This window comes from Notamacropus eugenii, chromosome 6 (genome assembly GCF_028372415.1).
Source record: "Notamacropus eugenii isolate mMacEug1 chromosome 6, mMacEug1.pri_v2, whole genome shotgun sequence".
NCBI classification, from domain to species: Eukaryota; Metazoa; Chordata; class Mammalia; order Diprotodontia; family Macropodidae; genus Notamacropus; species Notamacropus eugenii.
This window is the reverse complement of record NC_092877.1, coordinates 135,319,369-135,346,447: the sequence shown is the minus strand read 5'-3', so window position 1 is coordinate 135,346,447 and position 27,079 is coordinate 135,319,369. Positions and strand designations below refer to the sequence as shown.

The 27,079-nt window shown below is 39.2% G+C and overlaps 1 long non-coding RNA gene across 2 annotated transcripts; it reads left to right on the top strand.

Annotated features, from left to right (window-relative positions):
- Positions 1-3,319: 3,319 nt before the first annotated feature.
- Positions 3,320-25,870, top strand: LOC140510616 (uncharacterized). Of its 2 annotated transcripts, none has more exons than XR_011969309.1 (4): positions 3,320-6,252; positions 8,276-8,418; positions 12,094-12,215; positions 25,412-25,870. It is a non-coding gene; the product is annotated as an uncharacterized lncRNA (long non-coding RNA). The 2 variants fall into 2 exon arrangements; XR_011969310.1 differs by lacking the exon at positions 25,412-25,870 and adding an exon at positions 16,451-16,703.
- The last annotated feature ends 1,209 nt before the right edge of the window (positions 25,871-27,079 follow it).

Genomic DNA, 27,079 nt, shown 5'->3' with positions numbered 1-27,079 from the left:
TTAAGTGACTTTCTCATATTAATATAGTTAAGCCTTGCTGAGGCCTGAAGAACAGGACTACTTATAGGATCAATGTATACAAAGAGAGATCATACACTCTCCAGCTGAAAAGGACCTTAGGGATTGCCTAGTCCAAGTCCCTCATTTAACAAATGACACAATCGGGACCCTGAGTAGCAGTGCGACTTCCTCATGGTCATGGAAATAATACGTGGCCCAGGTGGTATCAGAGAACCAATAAGAAGGAGATAGTGAAACCAGCCAAAAAAATTCATCTGGAAAGCAGAAATATGAAAGATTGGTTTAAACAAGCATATATGCCCTTTGCTATAGCAAAAGAAGAGTGAAATAAAATAAGGAAAGAAAAGACCATGTAGCAGTGAGAAACAAGTGGTGCAGATAGCATTGGGCCTTGGAAGAAGCCTCTGATTTAACTTAAAAATAGCCTCCCAGATGTGAGACTGTGCTGACCCTCGCGAGTGGGAGTTGAAGAGGCTGGAGAGTTGGTAGAATACCGATGGAGAGTCTGGATCTCAATTTGGCCCTCTAGGTCTATGATGAAGGCCTGTGAAGGCTTTTTCTTTTGTCCTCAGACTAGGGCCTGACAGCATCAACCAATATCCAAAATCTTTACAAATTTTCATGGGGTATTGGGAAATTTTAAAAAATGAACAAAAGGCATACAGGTCACCAACTCAGTATAGGAGACTATCTCACTTTTCTTTTTCTTTGTCAAGTACACATTCATCCAACAAGAAGGACAAAGAATACATTCAGGAAAAGGTATCAAAGACAGGAAGAGAGAAGGAGGGGGGGTGGAATGGGATAATACAAGCCACCACTGTCATAAGGTTACAACAGAAAGAAAACAGTCGAAAGGAGAATTTGAGTTGAGCTGGTCTGTTGTGAAATATACTGTACTCTTGGTACCAATTTTGATCCAGGTCCATTATAGCAGTTTGGGGACTTAGAGAAGGTTTCACAAAAGAACCAATCAGTAATGTTCAGAGAAATTAAGCCTTTATTACAGTGTAATTTGCCTCCCACCAGAGAAGGTCCAAAACTTAATAAAAGAAACCCAAGAAGGGGAAAGACAGCAGCCAGGGAGGCAGTCAAATCTTGGATATGATGATCTTTAGGTCTCTTTAGAAGGAAAAAGGTAAGGTTATAATGATCTTGAAGTGAGGTAGCCACCAGGATTGGCACAAACTGTTCCACCAGCTCCCTGTTAATTTTAGGAGTTGATGTGGCAGACAGCTGGTGTTCTGAGTCCTCTATACTATGGAAGTTTAATGGACACTTCTGTACCAGAGAAGCTTAATGAGTTTTTCTTTCTATGTTATTGTCTCATGGAGTTATTAACCTCTGTTTGGTTAATTCTCATTTTTCAGGAAGTTCCCTCTCTCCTCTCCCTACCCCATAAGGTTTTGTGTCTCTTGTTCCAAGCTGTTAAATTCTCTTTCCAAATCTTTTTTCCATAGCCCTCATTTCTTTCCCCATTTTTTCTCTAGCACTCTCATTTTGCTTTTAGAATAGTTTTTAGCTCTTTTAAAAAAACCAACTCTTACTTTATTTCTTCCAGGAACCCTACTTGATTTGTGTTTGAGCTCTATTTTTCCCTGAGGATTTAGAGTCATTTTCTTATTCTGGGTTTGCATCTTGAGCACCTCTTTCAGCATAAGAGCTCTTTGTGGTGGAATTCTTTTCTTTTTTCATTTTTGTTTTTATTTCTTCAGCCTACTTTGTACTAGGATAGGACTCTGCACACACCTGAGGAGGATATTCAGGCTGAACATTTTTTCCACCTAAGTCCCTTTGCAACTTTTTTGGGTGTATTGATTCTTGTGTTATTTCAGGATCTCAGGGACAACTCTGGTTTAGTACCTGCAAGTTTTCTGTAATCTCAAAAGGGGTGAGGGGTGAAAAAGCGAAAATTAAATGGTGAAAGGATGAAGTTTGTTGGCTATCACCACTGTCCTAGTCTGAGCTCTCCCACCAAGATACTGACTTGGTTTTGGGTCTGTGCAACATTCCTGTTGGTCCGTCCTTGATTAGAAGTTATAGTAGACTGTTGCTATACTCTGCCCCATCAATCATCTAGGAAGCTCTGTGGGATCGGAGTGACATAATTTCAGGCTCCCTTTGGGTCTGGAGTTCTTGCCCTGATTATTGGAGTCTTAAAATGAGACTCTGCCCTGCTCCTGGAGTTAGAGCCACAGAGCTATCATGTTCTTCTGAACCTGTTCTCTGATCATTTGAAAAGCCTAGACACTCTTAATCCTGGAGCTACAGCTCTTCATCCTGGAATGCCACCCTCAAGCACAGGTCTCAGGTCTGGAGTTGTGACTGGGAGCTAGGTAGTGAATGATATCTCCATTTGGCACCTGTTCCCTCCTCCTGCACAAGGTCAGGATTCTTCCTCATGGGTCTGATGATCTAGGGGAAGATTATAAGTTTCCCAGGGAGGGGACAACTTCTCAATTTGATTTGGTGATCTATATTTAGTATCAGAGGAAAAGAGAGGTCAAGGGTTGGTTAGGGGATATCTGATTGTCTAAGCATGGAGCATCGAGTTTCCAGAAAAGAGCAGGGATAGACAGAATAGGTTGTCAAAACAGGAGAAAGAAGTATGCCTAGAGCAGAGACAGCTTACCACAAAAATAGTAGAGGCTTGGTGAACCTGAGACCTGAGAGTTGTTCTGGACTATTAAAGTAAATGTATTAATGAAGAAAATTTGGGGAGTGTATAATTCATGAGGGAATTGAAGATTGTTCTTTTTAGAGTAGAACACAAGATCATCTTGTGCCCTCAAGTTCAATGATAGCTGGAATGGTCACTTTAGGACAGGAATAGAGGCAAGGCCAATCAGAAGAGGGTTATTGAGTCTGGGCTTAAAACTCAAAAGGGTTCACAAATTTAGCAGAAAAAGCACCATCAATGTTTAGCTTGAGGATGAAAGTTTTTGGATGGCCACAGCATGCTTGGTGTGAAAAGGAATTTCACATGGGATACATGGAAAATTATTTATGTTTCCTCAAACACTTAGTGAATTTTCATAGGAATACTAGAACGGGATGTTTAAACAAAATTCAAATAGTGACTCCATTTTAAATGCCTTATTTTGCTTTTATGAATCTTTATTTTGTGAAAATTATGGCCATAGGAATTTTAAAAGCTCTGAGAGCCCCTGCATAGAGCTCAGATTTATGGGGCTAGAAGGGACCGTGGTGATCACCTATTCTAATCTTTACTGGAATAAGAATTCTCCCTTTGACAACAACTCCAACAAGGGTCACCCAACCTTTGATGGAAGCCCTCTGATGGAGGCAAACTCTCCATCTCTCAAGGCAGTCCATTACATTTTTGGATAGCTCTAAGGTTTCACCTTACATTCAGCCCAAGTTTACTGCCCATTTCTCGTGGTTTTCTGCTGGTTGGGGCCACGTAGAACATATTTAATCCCTTTTCCACATGATAACCTTTTAAAAACTTAAAGACAGCTATCATCTGCCCTCTGCATCCTCTCTTCTGCAGGCTAAATATCCCCAGTTCTTCTCTCTAATCATCTTCCTATGGCATGAACACAAGCCTATTTACCATCTGGGTCACCCTGTTCTGGACTCTCTCCAGCATATCAGTACCTCTCTTTAAAAGTGTGTCTGCCAGAGCCTGAATCCAATATTCCATATGTGGTCAGAGGCAAAAAACAGCAGGGTTATCATTTCCCTTGGCCCAGACACTATGCCTCTATTAACATGGCCCTAAGAGCACATTTGTTTTACGGACTGCTCTGTCATAGCATTGATCCAAATTCAACTTCGAGTCTACTGCATAAGAAGAGATAGAATCTGAGCTTACAGGGAATGTTGTTGTTCAGTACTTTGTCAGTCATGTATGACTCTTTGTTACCCCATTTGGAGTTCTTTCTCCAGCTCATTTTACAGTTGAGGAAACTGAGGCAAGTAGGGTTAAATGACTTGCCCAGGATCACACAGCTAGTAAGTGTCTAAAGCTGGATTTGAACTCAGGAAGATTCCTGACTCCAACCTTGCGCTCTATCCACTTTGCCATCTAGCTGCCCCTTGCTGGGAATATCATATAGAAAAATGAAATCTCTAGTGGTGGAGTATGGTGAAAACATTTTTTAATCATCCCTTTACTCATTATATTAATATATTTGGTGTGATAAGATGTGTATGTATATGTACATGAGTGTGAGTTTGTGTATCTCTTTTCTAAGGCTATGCCTGTGTACCATTTATATCACAGTGCTTTTTTCTTCTCTTACCAGTCAAATTTTCTGCTAATTACACCAGGAATTGTCATCCCTATAAAAGTCTCTTCTTGAAATAGAGGTATTTGTTCTACAGAGCAGTATGAGAGAATCTGGCACCATGCTGGATTTTGAAAGAAAAAACAACCTCAAAGTCAGGGAAGACTGATAAGTGACCTCATCACCTAGAATCCCTGGGCACCACACTTAGTTTTTCCTTCAGTAAAGTCTGCATCAAAGCAATCTCAATCCTTCATCAAAGAGATTTCCAGTGCACTCCCAACGGGTTAACATAAATCTTACTGTTCTCACTCTTTTTTCTCCCCCCTCCAACTTTCCTTTTAAAAAATCAGCCCCTGCGTCTCCATTTCTTTAAATCATTTATCCTTGGGTTGCAACCAACGGCTATATGGATTACATATCAGCAGTTAAGAATATTCCACAAAGTCCAGGCTTGTTCTCACCCTGCAGTGCTTATAGTCACAGATTGTGATGAAAGACATTTGAAAGGCCCAGTCGGGCAATCCTGAAGCAAGCTCAGCGCCTTCCGATCTACGGCTTATCACTCTCTGGCTGTTCTTTTGACCAGCCATCAATCATCATTCACGTTTGAAACTTTTCAGCGATTCCTAAGATATGAACTCCTTTGATGAAAGTTAACAATACAGCACATGCAGTCCAAAGTAAAAATACTTTGGACTTAAATGCTTTATTCAAGCTCTAGTTTTTTCTCTTTTGGAGGCGTGCGTGCGTGTGTGTGTGTGGTGGTGGGGGGAGATGATATTTGGAGAGGAAGCGTGATGCAGTGGTGGAGCTATCACTGGACTTTGATTCAGGGTCCTGGTTTCCAGTCCCATTTCTGCCATTTTATAGTCATGGGATGTTAGGGACTTACCTTGATCACTCCCAGACTCAGATTTCTCATTTTTAAAGTGAATGAAAAACTGTTTATTAAGGGCTTCATATGTGTTGATAATTGTGTTAAGTAAGCCTCCAGGATACAAGCAGACAAAATGAGGTGGTCCTTTCCCTCAAGGAGTTTATACTGTAATTGGAGGAGATAACACACAAATGGGTTTAATGGCATCATCCAAATGTAAAACCCTGGAAGTCCTAAGGGTGAAGCAGCAGAGTGGATGGCAAGGGCCAGGGCATCCTCAGGGCACGCTCTTAGGTTACATGATAGTGTTAGGGATATGATGTAGGGAAGATCGTAGCGCCTAATGATTTTCCATTTTGCCAGAAAGATTAGAGTTATTCACTCTCCTATCATTCAAATAGCATGAACAGTCATGTTACTCTTCCTGATTGGCAGCCCTGATGGAGTCTGGGTGAAGGGAATTGGGATATTTGGGGGAGAAAGAAAGTACGTGGTATAGTGGGATTGAGTGGTAAGCCTGGAATTGGTAAAACTTGAGATAAAAACTGAATTCCTGTCCTTACTAGCCATATGATCCTGGGCAAGTCACTTAACCTCTGTTTGCCTCAGTTCATTCAACTGTAAAATGGAAACCATAATTTAGAACTTACCTCCCTGGGTTATTATGAAGATTGAATGAAATATTTGTAAAGCACTTAGAACAGTGTCTGGTACATAGTAGATGTTTAATAAATGCTTATTCCATTTCATTCCAAGTGAGGGGAAGACGAGGGGAAAAGGTGCCCCTGAGGTTAGTCTTTCTTCAGACCAATCTCTCCACTGGGTTTGAATTATTATGGTATGCAAATTCCAAAAGGTTGTGTAAATACAGATGATGAAGATGATGATGAAGATTACTCCCCCTCCTCTCCTTGATAACTTTAGCAAGTCCTTTCTGCTTAAATTACCTTAAGGGGACCATGTTATATGTGGCTGTAATAACTAGAAGAGACTGCTATGCAAAGAGAAATGATGAGGAATATAGAGCTATGCAGATGGAGTCAAGAAGAATGAAAAGTATTGTGTACTGGAAAGATCTCTGAACTGGAATCACAGGATGTGAGTTTCAATTTTGATTCTCTACTTACTACTTGGAGAAACCACTTTGGGAAAGCCACTTAGCATCTCTAGTTCTTCCTTTCATCATCTGTAAAATAAAGGAGTTCAACTAGAGGACTTCTGAGGTCCTATCATTGGAAAAAGGGAAAATAGAGATAGAAGTCATCTGGAAGCTGTTAAACTCAAGACTAGCAGAAGTCTTTCCTTTTAAGTCATATGCTTCCACATTGGTTGCTGCAGGAGGACCTACAAGACATGCACTGCCTTTCTTTGCTTCTTTGGAGAGCTGCTAATTTTGTAATTAACAGAAAGTTGAAGGTACTCACTGAAATTATTTATTGGGCTGACAGAATTTAAATATAATTTTAGTTGGATCATGTTGTGGATTTCTTTCTGGATTTAATTTTGCTGAAGGAGGCCAAATTTGAATGCCTTGCTTTGCATGGCTAGCAGTAAATGTAGCTAGCTCATTGCCTGGTTGATGAGAGCAAACCCTGAGCTCTGGGGGGTAATATTTTAAAGTCAAAGAAGACCTAACGGTTCTCAGGGCAATCAGCCAGACTTCATTTTCTGTTCCTTCTAGCTAAAATGAAAGAGTGGAACTGTCTGCAGAGTTATGGGGCCTTGGTCCCCAATATTATCACACATTATTACTGGTAGACAGGGCAACTGATTGCCCAGTCTTATGGGTAAGGTTTTAATCAGTTATACCATATAACATCATGAGTGGTACCCAAAGGCTATGAGACTGTCTGTCCCCATGCACAGAGGGATGAGTACTAGAAGTGATCTCATACTCTAGCCTCTCATTTCTTCTCCTATTATCCATAGTTCTGGACCTATTACTCCAGAGGTTCTTTTGCTACATTGGATTATTTCCATTTAAAGACCTTTTGTCTATTGAAGTGAAATACTGTAGTAGTGGAAGGGTATATGGCAAAACTTCTTCTCTGGCTTATTCTGGTTCATTGATCTACGTTTGTCTCCAGAGAACCTCTGGGAAGCTTCTAAAACAAGTCTTAGGAGTTAAAGCTATCTCAGTCTAGCGAATGACTTGATATAAGAGTTCTCCTAAGTTGGTTTCCTCTGGATTGGTCACCAGTAGATAGAGAAGTAATAGAAAGTGATCCACACAAATGAATAATTTGTATGTAGGAAGAGAGAGGAGGTGTAACTTTTTTTTTTGTATGGTGGAAAACTAGAATGAAAACATTTTCTTTGAAAATACTGGAGAGAAAAGTCCTATTTAATGAAAAATAGTAGCATGAAACTTTTCTTATCTCTTCTAAATCCTAAAGTCCAACATTATAAGCAAAGGGCAAAAAAAGTGATCTGCTTCTTCCGCTTATTTGACATTGTGTTTCATTTTTTGGTTGCAATTGTGGAGAAGAGTGAGCATTTATCAGCTGCCTCTGAAGGGTCTGCTTTAAGACCCAGGAGAGAGGAGGCAGAATAGGGAGTTCTGCTGTTGTGCGATTCATTGGGTGGTCTCATCTCTTCCAAGCATTCCTCAGTAATCAATTCTGACCATCGGTGGTCTCATCTCTTCCAAGCATTCCTCAGTAATCAGTTCTGACCATCTGAAACCTAGATGCCCTCTGAAGAAGAGATTTTACAGACTTGTTGAAGCCATTTCTTGTTATCCTGTAGTGCTCTGCAGATCAGCTCTGTGTGTAATTTGTGGATACCTTGAGTAATAGAGGGTCAAGACTTCCTGGAGGAAATTGTACCTGGGTCCATAAGAAAGCAATGTTGCATGTTAGGTATTTCAATTTTTCTCCTGTTTTTGGCATTTTGGTCCATGATGCCTAATAAAACTTTAAAACACCCCCTCCCCCCACACCCCCCCACACCCCCCCACACACGTATATGCATATAAACACATACATCTACATCTGCCTTCTTGATTCTTATCTGTGCTTTGCCCGCTAGGTTAGTCTGTAAATAATGTTGTGTCTGTGTTTAGAGAGCAAAATCAAAGGTCAAACTTTAGAAATGCTATTAATGTATTGTTTAAACACAGGCTTCGGAAAGTTTGAAATATCAGTCACATGTAAGGAAACACGGAGCTCAGAAGAAAAGGGGAGAGGCTCGCAAAGTGAAAAGGCATCCGGGAAGTCTTCAGGCAAAGCTGAACAGTCCCTTATTGCGGCAATCCTTTTTCAGGTATATTAAATTAGAGAGATGCTAGGTTCTCTGCCAACGCCGAAGTTTCTGATTTGGATTCTTTGGTGTTTTGTGGTACTTGTGGGGTTTTTGTGAAGTTCAGATAAGATTTTTATATACATGTGTATATATGCACATATATGTATGACATATATGATATATTTCTGTTGCTATTCAGTTGTTTCAGTTGTGTCTGACTCTTCATGAGTAGATACTGGCCTAGATACTGGATTGGTTTGCTATTTTCTTCTCTAGCTCATTTTACAGATGAGAAAACTGAGGCAAGTAGGGTTAAGTGACTTGCCCAGGGTCACTGGATCTGAACTCAGGAAGATGAGTCTCCTGGACTCCAGATCTAGTGCTTTATGCACTGTATCACCTAGCTGCCCATGGAAGGGACCTTAGAGTTCAGCTCTTTCAAAATGTGGCCTAAAGAAGTTAAAGTGACTTTTCCAAAGTCACATAGGCAGTGGCAGAGGTTTGAACTCAGGAAGATGAGTCTTCTTGATTCTAGAGCTGGTACTATTTGTTATGGCATCACTTAACTGCCTTTGTTTGTATACATATACATATACACACATACACATACACATATACACATACGCCATACATATACACATATCCATACATATATCCATATACATACAGACATGCATATACACACACACACATATATATATATATATACTTACATATATAAATATATATTTATATACACACAGACACACAGATGCACACACATAGACCTCATGCCCACCATCACAGAGCCAAGTCAAGGGATTTCAAGTGAAATCTTCCTGGATCCAGGTTCGATACTGATCCATTAAGCCCACCTTGTCTTTTTAATGCCATAACTCCAGGTCAAGGATTCTTAACCTTTTATATGCCATGGACCCCTTTGGAAGTCTGACGAAGTCTATGAATTCCTTCTCAGAAAAAATGCATCGAATAAAATGCATAAAAGGAACCAGTTATACTGAAGTGATTGCCATGCTGCCAAACAAATTTATAGACCTCCAGGGAAAGAATCTCTGCTAATGGTGATCAGAAGCATTTGCTGCTTTGACAAGTATTAAGCAGGTGCCAGTTATCATGTTAGGTGATAGGGATACAAATGCAAAAGGCAGACAGTTCTTGCCCTCAGGCTTCTTATATTTACTTTTATATAAGAATCAGGAAATTCAAAAAAAGTGAATGAATAGCGAATATTCCCCTGGAGAAAAGGTGATGATATTGTTTTTAAAGGAAAGCAGAAGAATCTGATTAGTTTTATCTCTACTTAGGGCATATGGGGCAGGTAGGTGGTGCGGTACATAGAAAGCCAGGCCTAAAGTCAGGAAGACCTGAGTTAATATCTGACCTGAGACTATTCCTACTTTTGTGACCCTAGGCAAGTCACTTAACTCTGGTTACCTCAGTTTGCTCTTCTGTAAAATGAGCAGGAGAAGAAAATGACAGTGGCTAAGGGAGATAGTTGGTGGGAGTGAGAAAAATGTCTTCCAGAAGTGTTCAATGTAAATGAATTCAACAAGAGTTCACAGAACACTAACTCTGGGCTCAGGAATCATAGAACATTCTGTTAATACATACCAGGAAGTCCTAACATGGACTCCCTTTTTCTCATCAGGAGGAAAAGAAAAATTTAAAGTAAAAGGTTTTATTGAAAGCCACTTAGCTTGGGGTGGTGGGAGGGAGAGAAGTCAAATTTAGCAAATGAGATAATGTGACAAACATTTGTTAAGCACTGTAATTCACACTGCATACATAGATGAAAAACAATACCTCTCTTACCCTCGGGGATTATAATCTGATAGAAATGACATAGGATCATAGATTTAAATTGAAAGGAATTTAGAGGCCATAGAGTCTGATTCCTTCATTTGTGTAGTTGAGTAAAGCTGAAGCACAGAGAGGTTAAATGTTTTGTCCAAAGTTACACAGCAAGTAATTATCTGAGGTGGCATTAGAAATCAGGTTTTCCTAACGCTAAGTTCAGTTCTCTGTCCATTATGTCATGCTGCCTCCTAGGTATACAAATAAATAGGGAATAAGGTAGGTCATAGTATGATGGGAAGAAAGAGGATCCAGATAGTATATTATGGAAAAATCAGAGAAAGGAGAGATCACTTTGATTTGGGGGAGAAGGGGCGAGGTATCAATCAAGGGAGGCTTCCTGGATGAGGTGTAATGTTAAATGTTTACTTATAGTTAGTATTCATACAATGCTTTAAGGTCCTTTACATATGTTAATTTATTTGATCTTCAAAACAGTCCTGTGGGGTATGTGTTACTATCCTTGTCAATTTACAGATGAGAAAATTCAGAGCAGAGACATTAAGAGACTTGTCTAGTGTCCTACAGCTAGCAAGATCCTCCTAACTCCAAGTCCTGATTTCAATAGATGGAACAGTAGAAGGGATGTATTTCAGGCATGGAGGACAATCCTCATGAGTACAAGGACAATTTCAAGGAATAACTAGCTAGAAGTTGAATTTGGTAAGAGTATATATATATATACTCCATACTTATAATCTATGAATGTAAAGGAATATTTTTACTCCCTATGAAATAAAGAAATAGACAGTTTTACAGGAAGACCTCTGCGAACATATTCAGAGGGAAGTGAGCAAATGTAGGGAAAGAGTATAAAGAAAAACAATTATGAAATTTTAAAAATATAGATGATTGCAATAAAAAGCTGTGAGTGCCAAGGATGGAAGGTGACAATGCAGCCCACTTCCTAACAGAGAGGAAACAAAGCTAAAGCTTTTACTTTAAATTTTTCTTTTCCTCCTGATGAGAAAAAGGGAGTCCATGTTAGGACTTCCTGGTATGTATTAACAGAATGTTCTATGATTCCTGAGCCCAGAGTTAGTGTTCTGTGAACTCTTGTTGAATTCATTTATATTGAACACTTCTGGAATATATATATATAAAGGCTCATACAATCAAAAGTTTAGAGTTTGATAGGACCTCAAAAGTCATCTGGTTCAACACCATCTTGCCTTACTCCACCACCATTTTGTAGATGAGGAGACTGAAGTCCTTAGAGTTTGGATGACTTGCCAAGATTACACAAGTAAGTAAGTAGCGGTGTGAGAAAATATTCATTTGGGCTCCTACTATATTCCAGTCAGTCTGATGTGATTCCATAGGGGTAGTGATTGTAAGGTCTATGTATTAGGCCCCAGAGCTGTGAATTGGAGATTGTAAGTTCACTTGCTTAACCATAGGAAACTAACTAGAGGTTCTTACTCCTTGTTTCTCCTTGTTACAGTGACCAAGCCCAGCATGGCAGAAGTGACTCAATTACATGGAAAATCCCCCAACTTATTTTTTTACCTCCTCTTTTCCAGTATGAGCAAGTGACCATCTTATCTTATCTTTTGATTGCTTAGTTAGTAATAACGCTCCATACTTGCCCAATTTGAGCCCCACTGCTGACACTATTTCCAGATGATTCATCATTTTTGGCCTCGAAGCAAGGTCTATCAACCAATCGGATATTCTGTACTTTGGATAGCCCCTCTAGAATGTTCACGTATTGAACTAAAAATAAAGTCCTCTCCTCAGACTGTGAGGAAGATCTGGTGTCCTGTTCATTGGAGGAGACCATGGACCCTTTAATAAAATACCGTTGTCTCAGAGCTCTGTCTGTGTTTTTTTTTCTTGCAGACTGGGCAGTTATAATCCCCACAAAGTCAAGATTTCAGCTCTGTTCCTCTGACTGTATTGCACTGAATCCTGTGCAATAAAGATGTAGCAAGTACTGGTTGGAGTCATCTTCTGAGTAGCAGGTATGCTCTGCAGATTGCTGAGTAGGGAGTGACATGATCAAACTTCTTCACTCTCATTATACAGACCTTAAGACACTAATAGTGTCTTAAAAGTAGTGATTAATTGCTTCTTAAAAATTTTTTTTTATACCCATGTATTTCTTACTCCCTCCCTTCACTGAACAAACAAAAAAATGAAAAATAAAACTCTCATAATAAAAATGCGTAATTTAGCAAAACAAATTCCCATATCAGCTATAACAAATGTCTCATTCTGCTTTAGCTTTGTTTCCTCTCTGTTAGGAAGTGGGCTGCATTGTCACCTTCCATCCTTGGCACTCACAGCTTTTTATTGCAATCATCTATATTTTTAAAATTTCATAATTGTTTTTCTTTATACTCTTTCCCTACATTTGCTCACTTCCCTCTGAATATGTTCGCAGAGGTCTTCCTGTAAAACTGTCTATTTCTTTATTTCATAGGGAGTAAAAATATTCCTTTACATTCATAGATTATAATTTGTATAGTCATTCCATAGGAGGTAGGCATCCCCTAAATTTCCAGCTTTCAGAAATTAAAGATCTGCTATAAATATGAAAAGACCTGCAATAATTTTTTTTTGTACATATGGGTCCTTTTCCTTTTCCTTTGGACTCTTTGGGAGATAGGCCTAGTGTGGTATTGCTGGGTCAAAGGGTGTGGACAGTTTAATGACTTTTTGTGTGCAGTTCCAAATTGCTTTCCAGATTGACTGGATCAATTCCCAGCTAGTGGTTAATTTTTTTCTCAAGGCATGTGTTTATTTTCATATCAGCAGATTGGGGAGGGTGGTGGGACTTACTTAGACATAGATACTTATCGCCTCTGCTGAAATAAATCCAAATTTAGGTAGGGCAAGATTAAATTCTCTCTCTGTCTCTCTGTCTCTGTCTCTCTCTGTCTCTGTCTCTTTCTCCTTCTCTCCCTTTCTGTCTCTGTCCCTCTTACCTTGGATGAATCTAAACTGGTTAAAAAAGAAAAAAAGCTGGCTAGTACATTCGTTCTGTTTCTCTGCAAAGCTGGTGAGTGACTTCAAATCTCTAGATTGGCACGCTGAAACTCCCAGGCTACCTTTTAATGTAGCTTTCTCATGCACTGCTCTTAGTACCCTTAGAAACCCCATTTCCAACACACAAACTGAGCCCATCCTTTCCTCTCCAGGCAGAGTCTGCAGAGAATGAGTGACGTTTTGAAGGCAGCTATTGCCATCTCCTCTTTATTTTAGCTCTCCCTCTTTTGGGGTAATGAATCGGGGTGTCATCAGCTGCCTGCCTTGTGTTCATCACTGTCAGCCCTGGCAGGGTAACGTATAACTGGATAGATTCAAGGCCACCCAGGGAATGGAGCCTGACAGGACCTCATTCATCACTTCCCTTTTAGGGGGTCTCGGTGGAGGAGCCCACATCAACACTGTAATCCAAGCTCACAGGGTTGCATGGGGGCCAGGGAGGGTTGCTCTGCCTTGGAAACAAACTTGAGCTGTCAAATCTGTTTTGTAAATGAAGTGCTTTTCTGGAGACAGCAGGTTTATAATTGTCATTCCTCATGTTGTCCCACAGTGACTGAAATCTGTTTTTATGCTGGTTCCCATTTTCTTAGAAATTTTAAATTTCATGGTAAAGGAAAAAAGGCATATTTCAAAAATGAGTCCTTTTAGTCTCTGGTCCCCCTAAATCTGCCTCCTCTCCTTTTGCACCTAAGGATTCAGTCTCATTCACCCCAAGGTACTCAACAAGTCCGTCAATTTCACCATCATAGGGGTGCAAGGAGGCCAGAGATATTTCTGGTCAGATATGAACCTCAGGTATTCAACCTCTGCACCATCCTCACCTCCCATCTCATACTACGTAACTGCCCAGTTGCCAGATCTTACGATTTCTTCAGCATCTCTTCCTTCTTGCCACTTAAAAATGTCACCACCCCAGTTCAAATCCTCATCATCTCTCTCCTAGATGATCACCGTGGCCTTCTAATTGGATCGCCTGCTGTTCACATCCATTCTTCACACAGCTGTCAAAGCAATTTTCCTTAAAGTGAAGGCCAGACCATGTCACATTCCTTCCCCCTTGTCCAGTAAACTCCTCTTAGCTCAGGGATGAAATATAAAACTCTGTTTGACATTTGAAACTCTTCAAAACCTGCCCTTCTTCCTATCTTTCCAGTCTTTTAGCACATTATTCCCCCTCACTCACTACTACCATTAAAACATACTGGCTTATCTCCATCTCCTGTTTCTTTGAACTGGCTGTCTCCCAAACCTTCAAAGCTTCCTCTCTCAGCCTTGACTCTTAAATATCCTGACTTCCTTTAAGATTCAGTTCAAGCACCATCTTTTCTAGGAAGCCTTTCTAGGTCATCACAGCTGCTAGGGCCTTTCCATTAGAGGCTGCCTTCCATCTGCTCTGTATTTGTCTTGTGTACACTGATTTACATGTGCAGTCTCATTAAGAAAGCAAGGTTCTTGAGGGCAGGGACCTTTTTTTATTTTGACTTTGTATCCCCACTTAGACACGCTCAGCAGAGTGTCTGGCACACAGGCAATTAATAAATGCTTGTTGATTGATTGTTTAATCTGTTCCCCTTTATCTACTCTTACTTTCTCATTATTCCCCAATGTTTATCTTTTACTCTAGCCGGGCTACTCCTTTTTGTTGTCCTAGAATGAGAGGACTCAGATTGAGAGCTGGAAAGGACCGAACTTTTCATCTTACAGATGAGGAAACTGAGGCTAAGAAATTTCAAGTGACTTAACCCTGAGTCCCAGAGATAGTAAGCTATGGAGTGAGACTTGGACCCAGGCTCTTTAATACAAAATTCAGAGTTCTCTCCACTGTAATCTATGGCTTCATAAGAAGAAAAAAAAGCAAGGGTGGGATTAGGGAACTTTGAGATCCAGTGCAAATCTCTTATTTTACAGGTGAGGAAAATAAGGCTCAGAATATTTGGGTAAAGTCATGAAGACATTAAGTGGCAGACTGTAAGCCCTCCTTGCCTTCAAATTCTGTGACATTCTTGCCATTCATCTCCATACATTTTTCTGTAGATGATCGACCCAACTGGCTTGGAGGTCTTCCTGTCAGGAGTGTCAATGTAGCACTCATGGTGCCTGTTTGTTGTTTCTCATTCTCATTTTTGGGCCTTTTTTGGCCTTCTTATTTTTTGACCATTTTTTTGGTCACATCTTTTAAGCAATCAGTTATAAAATGCTAAAACTTGCTTAGCCCATCATGCATCTTCCCTTTGTCCTTTAGGTTACTTGGAATTTTGAGTCTTTCAAGAAAATGGGGTTTTATGATATGGAGCCATATAGTAGCATTGGAAGGGATTCTCACTGTGGGAGGGGGCAAGAAAAAAGAGAGAGAGGAAGGAGAGGGGTAGAGAGACAGATGGAGACAGACAGAGACACAGAGACAGAGATTGAGAGACAGAGACTGAGGGAGATAGAAACAGAGAGGCAGAGAAATACATAAAGAGACATAGAGAGACACAGAGACACTTTGATAGTCACAGAGTATCATGCTAGAAAACCAGATTAAGCAAAAAATATACCAAGTATAGGGTAGTCAAGGGTTCTCTCTTTCTCTAACTTTGATTGGATCAGACTAAGGATTTAAAAAAAAAACCACCAAATAGACTTGATTTCCTCTAGGACAGAAGCATCTATAAGGATACAGAGAAGTCTCTGTAGTAAGTATGTGAGGGATGGTAATGGATAGTAAAATGGGACAGAAGATAGAAGGCAAGGTTTGGGAGAGACAGTGGGATACCTTGGAGCATGTCACTCATCTCCAGTGCCTTACAAAGAGAGAAAGTCATTAATGGCCTGAGGAAATTAATGGAAACTGTATCAGACTTTTAAAGAGACACAAAGTCTATCCCCTAAGAATCTGTTCTTTACTGGCACTGGGAATCCCTCCTCAAAAATACCCAACAAAAACAACTAGAAGCTGTCCTGTCATTAAAATGATTTTTGCTATTTCTACAACATTTAAATTGATTTCAACAAGCATTTATTAAGAATTATTGTGTTACAAAGCATTTTGTTAAGTGCTCATGATATAAAGACCAAAAAAATCCCCAATAGTCCTTGATCTCAAGTTGCTTATATTTCCATTGGGGAAAGCCCTTTATGTAACTCATTTGAACAAATGATACAATTTCTATTATAGCAACCCTGTGAAGTAGAGAGTACAGATATTATTCTTCTCATTTTGCAGATGGGGACACTGAGGCACAGAGAAGTCAAGTGACTTGCCCAAGGTCTCATTGGTAGTAAATGGCAGAACTGGAATTTAAGCCCGTCTTCCTACTTCAAGCGTGCTTTCCAAAGCACCAGAGCTCGTAGGTTATACTTATTGTTGATAACAATGATGAAAGACTGGGAAGAACTTTCTGAATTTTTGGTACTGAAAGATGTGGTTATTTCTTTCTTGTATTAATAATTAATTACTGAATTAGGACCAAGATCTTTCTTATTTTCTACTTCCTCATCCAGAAATCAACCAGTGTGAGAAATCTTTCTCAAAGACTTATCCAGGAAAAGAAAATCTAAGTTTAGGTAATTTTTGCTCATTGTGTTTACTTAGACAGATCTGGGAAAATGTGAATTCTCCCTTTTGTCAGAAAGGTGAGATGCAAATTGATAAGTCTCTTTGACTAACAGGCAAGTGATCCAAGTCACATACCTCAAGATCCTCATTGTAATATAGCCAACCTCTCCTTGTAACATTCATTTTATCATTAATTGTTAGCTAATTAGAGCTGATTGCCACCCTAAAGAATACCTACTCTTCCAAGAACACATAAACTGCGAGCCCACCACTGTGGGGGAATCTTTGGCATTCGAGAATGCCAATGACCTTTTAAAATTAATAACATGCTAGCCTTACTAATGAAAAGATTGAATTACCTAGAAACTATGTCCCTAGAATTTTTAAATTCACAGTACCATTTGTGGGATACCAGAAAACATACTCTCCACCTTGAAGATTAAAAAACCAGAATTTGGGGTTGACATCCATCTTTGAAATCACTTTGCAATCCTGCCCCTACCTGGGAAAAGAAAAAGATGAGGTGAACCTCCAGGCTTCTTACTAATCTTAATGTGCCTAGAAAGTCCTGGGTCTATGTAGGTCAGATACACTTGAGGAACAGCCTTCATTGTGACAGTCTGGAGCCCTCCTCCACACTCTCAAGCAGCATCATGAGCACAGAGGGCAACAAGATGAAAACCATCCAGCAGGGATAAAAAGATATCAAAATGTCCCCAGTGACATATCAAGTGTTGGGGATGGCTTAATGTACTTTCACTTTGAGCCTGAAGATTAAGTCTGGGGTCAGTTCTCATCATAATGAGCCAAGTCAGTCCTAGAAGCCTCTTATAACTGCCAGAATAAAAAATGTAAGTTTTGGGAGCAAGGTCTCAGAAAGCTTCAAGAAACTCATTACTAGGAACAAGTTATCATCCTACCAAAACATTCTGGGAGAATAATCTAACTGCTGTCTCTCTTTGTCTCTGTTTCTCTGTTTCTGTCTGCCTATCTCTCCTTCTCTGTCTGTCTTCCTCTCTCTCTCTTTCTCTCTCTCTCTCTCTCTCTCTCTCTCTCTCTCTCTCTCTCTCTCTCTCTCTCTCTCGCAGCTAGGTGGTGCAGTGGATAGAGCACCAGTGCAGGTGTCAGGAGGACCTGAGTTCAAATCTCACCTCAGAAACTTGACATTCACTAGCTGTGTGACCGTGGGCAAGTCACAACCCTAATTGCCTCATTCTAGTCATCCTGATGAATATCAGGTCACTGGATTCAGGTGGCTCTGGAGGAGAAGTGAGGCTGGTGACCTGCACGGCCCTCCCTCACTCAAAACAAAGTCAAGTGCAAGTCATGTCATCATTTCTCTGATGCTATGGTCTCTTCAGCAATGAAGGACGAACACACACTCTTTCTTTCTGGAATAAAATAGTTAAAAGTTGAAAAATGTTGCTTTCTCTAGCTTGGGGATTATTTATATCAGCTTTTAAAAAAACCTGGCCAACAAAAGCATCTGTTTAGATACACTGCCTTCTGCTGTCGGGTGATGGTGGAGGACACATGGTTAGATGATAGAATAATAATTGATATTTACATAAGATTTTGAGGTTTGCACAGTGCTTTGCACATGTATTGGGCAGCCACGTGGCATAGCAGAAAGAATACTGGACCTGGAATCAGAAAGATTCATCTTCCTGAGTTCAAGTCTGTCCTCAGACATTTACTAGTTGTGCGATTCTGGGCAAGTCACTGTTTGCCTCAGTTTCCCATTTGTTAAATGAGCTGGAGAAGGAAATGACAAATCCCTCTACTATCTGCAAACAACCCCTCCCCCCAGGAGTCCTGGAGAGTTGGATATGACTGAAAATGAGTAAACAAAAATAAATCACTGTTACTATTGATTGTACATGAAAAATTTGGGAAGGGAGAGACTTTCAGACAGAATAAGGTAAGGTGTCATGGAGGACATCATAAAATTCAGAACTGGAAGGGATGTTAGAGAATATAATGAATGATGGACTTTATGATAGAATATGGGAGTTTTTCGTGATTTTTTTTCTGTGTTGGACTGTACTTTCTATAAGCTGAAGAGCTGCCAAGGACATAGAAGATATTCAATAAATAGTGGATCAATTGTGAAGTTGTTTTCTAGAGGTGATGATGGATTTTTGCAGTCTCAATACACATCTTACTCATTCAGTACTTAGCATAGTGTCTGACACATAGCCATTTAATAAATACTTATTGACTGACTGACAAATTGCCCCTTGAACAAGCCCTGCCCTATGTACTCTCCACATATGGACAAGACATTTAGCCTCCCAGGCAACTCTCTAAGACTCTAGGTGGCCTATCTTTACCCAATAGCTGCTCAAGCTAATGGTGTAACCTATGACCACCTTTGACAAAGCAAAGAGGCCATGACTGGGATCATACCAAAGACCTTCACCTCATTAGCACCAGGTTGACACTACCTGAGCAGACAATGACCTACATTCAGTGTGATTTCAATGAATGGTGTCCTGAATAAATTTTTGAAGAAAAAAATATTTGAAGAAAGCACTGGAGTTAGCATTAGAAGACTTGGGTTCAATCCCCACATCTGCTACTTCATAGCTGTGCGTTATGAATAAGTAATTTCATCTGAGTTTCAGTTTCCTCATCTATAAAATGGGGATAAAAATACTATATCTCCCTCACTATGGTATTTTGAGGAAACGTCTTTCTAAACCAGAAAGTGCTATAGAAATGATAATAATTATTATTTAAGATACTTTTAAAAGACACTTTACATGGCACAGCAAAGGCAACCATTCTTAAAAAACAAGAACCCAACTGTATTCCTGAAAGAAGAACCCAAAGAAGTGGACAGAGCTCTGGGTTTAGAGTTAAAAAGTCTGGATTCGAATCCCTAAAGGGGATTGGACAAGTTGACCCCTTTTCACTTTAAAATCTAAGACCACAAACAAATATGAAAGAAAGATGATAAAGTGTAGACCTGTGATTTCATTGGCAGAAGGGAATTTCTTGGAGTGAAACTTCTTTTACCAATGCAAGTCAGCACCTTCTCATCTTGGAAAGTTGCTTAGAGCAATGAAAGATTTGTCCATGGTCCTACAGATGGCGTATCAGAAGCAGGGGTTGAACTCAGGTTCCCTGGGCTCTGACATCAGCTCTTTACCCATTATGTCACGAAACCTTTCAAATCAAATAGCACTTAGAAATTGACATGTTTTTTAAATGTATTTGGAACACTTCTATGTCATGCAGTTGCAGAAGGTAAACTTTTAGAAAAGACTATTATACACACATATGTTCTGATGTAGAGTAGTATATTGAGAGGGAAGACCTAGTTTCAACTCCCATTTCAACCGTATACTAGCTGTATGGCCATGGCCACTTAGTACTTCGAGCATCTCTCAACATCTCTAAATTATAGACAATGACCTATTCGCATTGCTGGAGGGAGTTTCTGAGTAACTACTCCCCATAGGTTTCATTCCCACATTCCCCACATTGGAATTAACACAGTGTAGATCTTTAATAATTGCTTAATGATAGCAACTAGAAAGACTTCTTTAGTTGAAATGTTAGCTTCCAGATGACAAACCATTTTGTGGGTTATTGATGGACACAAGTTATTGGCCCATCTCCAGTACAAGACACAGCACTGAACACACTTTTCTTATTCCTAATGGCAGAGAAACTAAGCAAACTGGGAAGAGAGTGAGCTAAAGGGATAAAACGGGATACAATAGGAGCTGATTACACACAAGGTTTGTAGAAAGATGCAATGAGACAACCCAAGAAGCCAGTTTATGGGACATGGGTCTTTTGGAAAAAGAACATTTTCCCTACTTGGTCCCTCCTACTGTTACTTTGCTAAATAAACTACTCAGTTGAGACCAGCTGCTCTAATGATAAAGCTTTAAATAAGGGTACAGGAGCACCCGAGACAAATGATAGCCACCCTCCACCATAATATATTTCCATAATGCAGAGCTGTCTCCCATTTAATCAAGAGATTGGCAGGACGGGGAACAAGTTGGTAATTTGCAGTTGGGATGTTATAAAAATGTCATAATTCATGGATGAGACACCCCAACTACATTATGGATGATGAGTTTAACTTGACTTATGACTTGTGATGGAATTTAAACTGTCAAATCCGACCATATGCAATGACTTTTATGGTGATTTAATGAGTTGTTGGGTGAAAATAAATGTTGACAAAGTTACACATTTCCCGACCCTTGTCTGGTCTGTTCTCATTCTCCTTTTGGATGCCAAAGCTGGCTAAATGTCTTTTAGAAAGTCCAAGAGTAGCTATGCTCAACAGTCCTCTTCGTACTCTTCCAAATGCTGGGTTGCATCCTTGGTGACAGGCATCTTTTCCTCTCTGTATGTGCTTGAGCACAGGGGACAAATTTGGGCAGAAGGAGTCATCTTTATCATATCATATTCATTAACCTCTGGTATATTAAAAATGATTCTATTAGGCTTCCCCAAATGTGGGTCCTGCTGTTTTCTGTGTATCCTGAATATATCTGTAGGTAACTGACCCTCCTTTTCTCTCAAAGTAGCTCTTTGTATCTTAAGCACCATAGCATGGGGTTGGACTATCTGCTTAGTTGTGTTTCGTTTCTGTCTTTGTTGTGTGAAGAGACCAGATTGCAGTGCTCTAGTCTGATAGTCACAATGCCAATTTGGAGCATACATAGTCCTGATGGGAGATGCTCCCAGTATTGCTGAAAACCAGAGACCTCCCTATAGCTAGAGAAGATTTGTTGCCATTGAAGGCTGTGTTATGATGTAAAATGCATTGAAGTGAGCATAATAGTATGGTAAAAGTAAGCATTGCCCTGAACTTTGCCAAACATGCTGTAATTGGAACAGATAGATTATGTACTCAATATGAAAAGTAAGGAAGAGCTAATTGGCTTATACAGTACAGTTAATTGGTTCAGCTAGCATCTAGTTATGGCACAAAGGAAGAGGTAAAGAATTATATTCTGGGAGTTGGCTGGTCCATAGGGATTATTGAAAATTTCTTTACATAATGAAAATGATGATTATTTCTGAAATTAAGCAGCCATGATAACTAAATAAACAACTTATAATCTATCAGAAACTGCAGGGTTAGCCCAACCATTTAGCCACAGTGAGTAATACTCCCTTGGAAGCAAAGTATTCAGAACTATGTAAGGTAGATGACCTTTACAGGCACTTGATCACTCTGAAAAATCATTAAACTTCCAACCCTTGAAGCAGGGGTTCTTAACTTTTTTATGTCATGGACCCCTTCTTTAAAAAATGCTTTTAAATGGATAAAATAAAATATGAAGCATTATAGCTGAAACCATTTATATTGAAATGTAGTTTTCAAAAAAATTTTAAAGTTCATGGACTTCAGGTTAAAAAAACCCCTTCCTTAAAGAAACTCTCTTATAGAGGTTGCAGATTTTATTTATCCCCACATCTATACTAGGATGAGACTAGACTGGTTATGACTAAATCTACCCATCAGAGCCATAAATAGGGACTTTTGTGCCTGGGACAAGTGGCGCAAAGTTATGTGGGAGGACAGAGATCCAGGGAAATAGTGCCTGTGAAGTGGACTGGGTTAGGAGAGGAGAGTTAATCAAGTCCACAATATGGTCATTTCCTTTTTAAAATTAATTATATTTGCTAATGATGTGCTAAACTTGTTGTTTCCATGCTGATGAAAGACTGAAAGTGCTATGTGTACCCTCTAAATTTGGTACCCTGGAGCAAAGTCCAGACTGCAGTACCCTAGGTACAGCTGTGCTACATACTAAACGTGAAGTGAAGAGTTGAGGAAATTAAAGTCAACATTCTGGACCCTACACAAAGTTTTCTTTAATTATCTTGATATTTCAGTCAAAGATTTTGCTGGCCTAAATCATAATTGCATTAATTTTGTTTTCACGTTATGTGGGAAGAATTGATTATGTTACAGGAAGAAAATGCCTTCCTAAAATTTTGAATGTCTACCAAGTAATGATATGAAAAGAACGAAAGTGTTCTTGATATACATCCTAATGAAGACTGCTGAATTTCTATTCCTTATCATTTATTATTAAAACACAGGCTTTAATATTGAGATCAATAGATATGCCTCATTATCTGAAAGCTAAAAAGGAGAGGGAGTTATTTTCAGCATCAGAATCCTAAAGGTGGATGAAGGATTGGACTTCTTGGTGGATGCTACCCTAACCTTCTTCTATGGGATAGAACAAAAGCCGATGACACCAAACTGTAATCTCCCTGAAGGCAGCTCTTCTCCCTAACTCTAGTAAAGTGCTTTGGATACAATGGGAGATAAATAAATGTTCTTCAGTACTACTATTTTTGTTGTATCTATTGATCACTTGGCTTTTATATTTTCTAAGCCTTTAACTTGTTAGGATTTATCATCATTATTTGTGTTCAGGAAATGTATAGCCTGTAGGTATCAATAGATTTATGGAAAGATCATTGTACTTAAAAGACAGAAAGCCTGGGTACAAGTTTGCTTTGACTTTGGATAAATATCACTGTCTCAGTTTCCTCATCTGTAAAATGAGGATAATACTGCTTGTGTTATCTACTTTACAGGTTTGTGAAGATCAATGAGAAAATGTGCACAAAATTGTTTTGGGAGGTATAAAGCACAATTTTAATGTAAATCAGCATTATTGTAATTAATATGGTTAAAGAACAAGGAAATTTAGAAGGAAGTCAACAAATATGGTGAATTTATTCATATCTTAAAATATCTTATTTCATAACTATGAATAAAATGTTACCAGCTTTATTTCCTCTAAACTATGTTCACTTTCAGATGTAGTCATTAGGATTTATATACAAACACACAAGGCACATATATGTACACATATAAGCATGTATACATGTAGTATATATAAATATATGTGCATAAATACATATGTGTATGTATGTATAAATGACTATATGAAGCAGCTAGATGTTGCAGTGGACAGAATGCTGGGTCTGCATTCAGGAAGATCTGAATTCAGATATAGTTTCAGACACTTATTATCTGTGTGACCCTGGGTGAATCACATAACTTCAGACTCAGACCCTAAACTGTTACAATTGTAATAGCACCTACCTCCTATGGTTGTTATGAGGATAAAATGAGATGATACTTGTAAAGCACTTAGCACATAGTAGGTACTATATATAATGTCTGTGACACTTGAAGATTCTTTGCTGTCTGGTGTCCAGAACACAGAATACACTTGGCCCTAATCATTACTTCATCTGTTCTGCTCTACCCTGGACAGATAACTCAGGTAATATAGCATGTTCATAATGCCACTTTCTAGGGAAGATGTTGATATCTAGAGAAGGATGACTACATTAATGAGGTGTGTGGCGACTGTGCCATAAAGAGCCATTGAAGTAAGGAGGGATTTTTAGCCTGGAGAAGAGAAATTTAGTGGAAATCTGATGAGGGTCTTCAAAAGTATTTGAAGAGCTATCAGGGCAACAAGGATAGGACTTGTTTCTTGTTCTACTTGGCACCAGAAGTGCCAAGTCTAGAAACAATAGATCAGAGTGGCAAAGAGAAAGATGTGAGTTTTAGTTAAGGGAGCATCCTTTTTTCATTTACCCATCTTTCTTTTCTGAGGAAGTGACTTAGAGAGAGAGTTGCCTAAGTTACAAATGGGTTGTTGTCTGTATCGGTGATCACTGGATCACCTAGCATTTATTAAATGCTATGTGCCAGGCATTGTGCAAAGAAGAAAAAGTACCTGCCCTGGGGAAGCTTGCACTATTGGAGCTGATGAATGGCTTAGAAAGAAATAGAAAGAATTCCCACACTGGGGATTCTCATGCTGACAAAATCAGAATTTCTTGATGTATTAACGTAGAAGGTCATGAACAGTAACCACTATTTGGCTTAGGTAGAAGTCTGGAAAATACCCATGAGAAACAAATTGAACAGAGAAACTGGATCCAAACTCTCTACGTAACAGACCAGGTAACCAAGGATCCAAAGAGTTAAATTGCTTTAAGGTTTCCAAGATGTTTTCCAATTGTTTAATCCTCCCAAGAACTTGGTGAGGTAGGAGCTATATTGTCTTTGTTTTCTAGAGGACCTCTGGGCAGACTTCAGCTTGGAGATTCTCTTCTTATGCAGAGTAGGGCTAGAAGGTTTTGGGTACTACAGGTTTCCCTCTTTCTAAATAGGTTCACAACTATAGACTTGGAAGAGAATTCAGAAGACATCCAGGCTAATCAGTTGCACATTTTTAAGCACTTACTGTATGGCTAAAGTGAAGTAAGTCCTTGCCCTCCAGGTGTGAGTTTAGAATTTAATGGGAAAGATGACGTGTACATATACAGGTCTGTAAGAGACTAATCCAAAGCAGGTATACACAAGGAAATTGTGCAGGGGAAGGCACTACCAGGTGGGGGGACCAGGTGAAGACTTCCTGCGGAAGGTAAGGAGAATGAGACCCATGGAGTTTAAGCTATTTGCCCAAGTTAGTAAGTGGTAAAATAAAAATTCAAACCCAGGTTCTCTGACCCTAAGTTCAATGCTCTTTCCCTTGGACCACCAACAAGTCTGTGATCTTATTACTTTTGCTATGGGCCTGAGTTCAAATGCCTTGTTTTATCTTTCAGTTACAGATTACAGAATCATCTACTGTTGGAAGTGTGTGTTCATCCTTTGTTGCTGAAGAAGACCATGCCATCAGAGAAATAATGATATGACTTGCACTTGACTTTGTTTTGAGTGAGGGAGGTCTGTGCAGGTCACCAGCCTCACTTTTCCTCCACAGCCATCTGAATTCAGTGACCAGATATTCATCAGAATGACTGGAGATGACCCAGGATGAGGCAATTGAGATTAAGTGACTTGCCCAAGGTCAAACAGCTAGTGAGTATCAAGTGTCTGAGGTGAGATATGAACTCAGGTCCTCCTGACTCCTGCACTAGTGCTCTATCCACTGCACCACCTAGCTGCCCCATTGTTGGGAGTAAGTGGGATCTGAAGTCCTCAAACTTCAACCTTTATTTTTTTGTTATTTTTTTGTCCATTCAGAGTCCATTTATGAGTTTTTCTGATATTATTCAACTGTATACTTGCATTAAAATAAGTTACAACTATAATGTTGTTTCTCCATATTTCAAAGATCTGTGGTTTCATTTGTGTGACTGCACTCTTGACAGAGACTGATAAGAACCACTTTGCAGCCCAAGAGTCTACCTTTGAAAGTAGGTGTGGTTGAAAAATGTATCCTTTGGTAGTCCACAAGGCCATCAAATTTTCAGAATCTGGTTAGGTTGGTCCTCACACAAAAGATGTTCCTACAATCCATAGGCTTGTATATGAGATCTTTCCAATCTGGTAAAACCCACCAAAACTTATGATTCTTTTGTACAGTCTTTGAGAAACCAAAGTTCTCAGCCATGCTGTGTTTAGGAACTGGAGGAAGACTTTAGTAGAGAAACTACTCCATCTCTAAGGAATAGCCTCTAAAGTGTATTTTAAAATTCACTATTAATGTAAAATGCCAACCAATTATTAATGTTAATGCTAATTAAACTATGAACAATACATTTAATATGTTGAAATGATTTTAAATATAATGTAATAATATTAATAGTTGATCTTTGTAGGGCATTTACATACATTATCTCATTTAATTCTCTTATACCTTTGTGAAATAGTTACTTCAGGTTGGATTAAACCCATTTTATAAATGAGGAGGTTCAGAGAAGTTGACTGGCTTGCCTTTGATCATATAGGATATAATGCACATGATAGGTGGAAGTAGGTGTTTCTTGACTTTGCCCCAGACTCTATCTGCATTTTACCAGTCATTGTTCCGTAAAACTGGAACAATTTGCAGACAGTCATAAGAAACACAGGGAAAATTCTAATAATTTACTACAATTATAATCATTATTATCAACATAACTATGATTATACTGTTAGAATAATGAGGACATTGAAGGATAGCTTACTCTGCGTTAGCATACTGTCTTGAACAACTGGGGTGATTTAATTTTGTTCACACACAAGGGGAGACAAATATTCAACCAAATGGATGTGGATCACATAGAAATGAGCTAAGTTCCAAAGGGACTTCAAGTACTAGAAGAGAATGAGAGGAGGATGACATTAATATCTGCCTCTAAAGTAATCCCAACCAATCACTTAATGTGGCTACTCTTGATTCTATTGCTGTGCAAATCTATCTTGTATGATCTTTCACGGCTGGGAGTCATATGAGCAATATTGTTACTAACAGCACAATTGGATTTTGGCTAAATCTCATACATTTC